We start from the raw sequence: 3,436 nt of genomic DNA, 5'->3' as shown, positions 1-3,436 counted from the left end.
TTAAGAATATAAGCACAGATTCATATATTTTGTAAACCTAGGTTATAGTTTAGCTAGTAGTTTTCTATGCATGGACACAAGTCTAATAACTGATCATAAGTTTCTCTAATTTCAGACTCAAATGAGTAGATGATCTATCCTTGGCTTTCATCATTCCTTTACAAATCTGTGTCCCACTTCAAGTACTAGTCTTTGTAAAAATAAGATATCTTTATAAGAGACACGTTGTGCTACTTTAGGATGTTTAAAGAGTATGCAAATTATTCTTAATGCATAAGAATGCTCATCTAACAAACAGAATGATGTTGTGTGACACTCTTCTTTGGGATGTACAAAACTACCATCTACTTACTCAAAAGAGACTATTGACAACAGACTTAAAGTAAGGATGCCACTGAAGTCCAACTTGGCTAACCAATTACATTTTTTTTTTTTTTGTGGTTACTTACAGAAGTTTCACTGAAAGCTCAATCCAGAAAGGATTCTGGTTCAAGAAATTGTGAACCTTTGAGCTATCTATATGATTTTCAAGCAAAGTGATAGGTCAGAGAATGACTTCTCCTTAGCTTGACTGTTCTCTGTGTTCTCAGAAGCTCTTATGTAACCTAGGGGATGGAGAAGCCTTATGCACCTACCTGGTCAATTTCAGGGATTTCCTGAGCTTCTCAGATGGTTGCTTCCTGAATCTTAACAAATTTCCTCTTCAAACTTCCTGGATCTTAGAGAACTTTGGAAGAATCATTACACAAGAACTAGACAGCAATGCCTAATATGATAGTATGACAATGAGCTCAGAATCGAACTAAAATTATAGCGGAGAAAATTTTATTTAAGGATTTGCTATGCCTACCTCTGCAACTGAATCTCTGACCAAGCTGATGGGGTTGTGGATTTAGTCTCTTTGTTAATCACTTTTTGTCTTAAGATACAAATCCTAGTCAAGATCCCACTGGGTGATTCTGACTTTTGCACAATGTTTTAGCTGATATGAACCAGCTTGGGAAAATGACTTCTAATTATTCATTCTCTCTCTCTCCCTACTTTCTGCTCTCCCTCTGAACTGTCAACCTCACCTGTATCAGTAAATCTAGTTTATTCTGCCAACATGAGAAGTAGATTTTCCTTAATGTTGTTGGCTCAGCAGTATACTCATGTCCCAAATCTTCCTTTCCAGATTTCCTGTGGTGCCTTATAATATAGAAAACATAATCTAAAATCTGGCAGATTTCTTGTTTTCCTACATTTTTTTCCCTGTCACATTTCTTTGAGGCAAGAAAAGGAGTCAATAAAACTTCTGAGTGTAGTGAAGAGTGAAAGGGTGTAAAACTCAGTAGAAAACAAATACATTGTTTAATATTTTCTGTCACGGATATTTTATTTTGTAGATAAGGAGGCAGAGGTTTGAAGAGGACAAATGATACACTTCAAGTTAAGCTCATTAAAATGGTGGATTTAAAATGTAATTCCATTGTGATTGTAATATTAGATCTTTTGGTACACCACACTGATCTTTAGTGCTTACAAAGTGGAGAAGTTTTGAGCTGACATCTGAAATTAACTCGGTGTTGAAACTTGCATCAATATTGACAAGATACAAGCGCTTTTCAACTTCAGCTATGCAGCTAGCAATCCCAATTAAAGACCCAGAAAATTACTTCATATGTGTTGGCAAACTCATTCCAAAGCATATAGAAAGACAAAAGACCAAGTCTCATCATCACAATTTCAAAGGAGAAGAACAAAATTCAAATCAGTTGGTGGATAATAAAACAGATAAACAAAACACAGCATAGAATCTGTAAACAAACCTGCAAATATTAATTTATCTTGACCAAAAAAACAAAGTGCTTTTGTAACAAGACTTCTACATGAAAGTGAAAAACATCCTTAGAGACCTTACAAATCTTACAAAAATTGATCCAAATATTTGGCTTACAAATCCAAATATTAAATTCACAACTATAGAAATAGTAGAACATTGTGTATTTGAAAATGTGGGTGATTTTTGGTAAAATGAGGATTTTTCTCACTGCAACACTAAATTAACCAGTTAAAAAACAAATAGTAGCCGGGCGGTGGTGGCGCACGCCTTTAGTCCCAGCACTCGGGAGGCAGAGCCAGGCGGATCTCTGTGAGTTCGAGGCCAGCCTGGACTACCAAGTGAGTTCCAGGAAAGGCGCAAAGCTACACAGAGAAACCCTGTCTCGAAAAACCAAAAAAAAAAAAAAAAAAAAAAAAACAAATAGTGATATATTGGCCTTTGCTAAAACTAACAGATTCATTCAGAAAGTTACTTTACACAAATGAAAATAACACATTCTGGGAAAATCTGCACAAAATACTTATCTCTTAAAGCATGGGTATTGAAAATATAGGAAAAAGTCTTAAAATTCAACTACCAGAAGATAACTGGATTTTAAAAGGGAATGTGGATTTCTTTTCAAAATATTTTTAAAATAACTCATTGAAGATTTTATCTATCTATCTATCTATCTATCTACTTACCTATCATCTATGGAAATACATGTGAGCAAAGATATTCAATGTTGTGTCACCAAGAAATTGTATAAAATAACACAGTGAGGTATCATTGCATATCTATAAAAAACAGTCAAAGTTCAACCTAAAATAATAAAACCAAAATAAATGATTTCTATTACTGGGGGAGTGGGTTATGTATTAGCTATATTAAATGGATATTTAGATGACTTCTATGCTCTAGATTTTTGTTCATTTTCTATGTGTATTAATTATGCATACCTGTATTTGACAATCATAAAATCTCATAGGTTGTTCAACACAGTGAAAGCCTCAGTGCAAAGCTATTGGCTCCAGTTAGTCACAATATATTGGCTGATTGATTGTAATGTGTGTAGTAGGTCAATTCAAATATGGTCTTGATAGAGTGTCATATATGGAGTATATGGAGTGCTAAATGAGGTATATGGGACCTATTTTTATGTTCCACATTTCCTGTAATTGTAGCACTAATCTAAAATATGTCTATCAATTAAAATATGTAAATAGAAAGTAGCAAGAACATGTTTCTATACAGCAAAATAATGTGGAGAATATGTGCACCAGAGAAACTCAGGTGACTGTTCTGTGTGAAATACTTGGCTATCTTAGAGTCTATGAAAGGCGGGTTCTAAGGGCAAAGCTGGACCAAACAGCCTTCATGTGAAGTTAAATGATAGGGGGTTAAGAATCAAAACTGCTGCAGCAAGATTTTGGAAGATGGCTGTTAGAGATTTCTGACATATTTAGGAACATTACACCTCAAGTTAAGAAGCCAACTAATTAAGAGCATAGCCATTCACATGAACCAGAAGTAATATCTGTCAAGAGGTCTCTTGTGAAAATGTTCTGTAGTGGTGACAGAAATGACATTTTATCTCTGCCCATTTCTATCGCCTCTTTGCCTTAGTTCACAGAC

The sequence above is a fragment of the Peromyscus californicus genome, unplaced genomic scaffold, assembly GCF_007827085.1.
Source record: "Peromyscus californicus insignis strain IS unplaced genomic scaffold, ASM782708v3 Scaffold_16__1_contigs__length_79575227, whole genome shotgun sequence".
Taxonomy (NCBI): domain Eukaryota; kingdom Metazoa; phylum Chordata; class Mammalia; order Rodentia; family Cricetidae; genus Peromyscus; species Peromyscus californicus.
Note: the sequence above shows the minus strand (reverse complement) of the source record.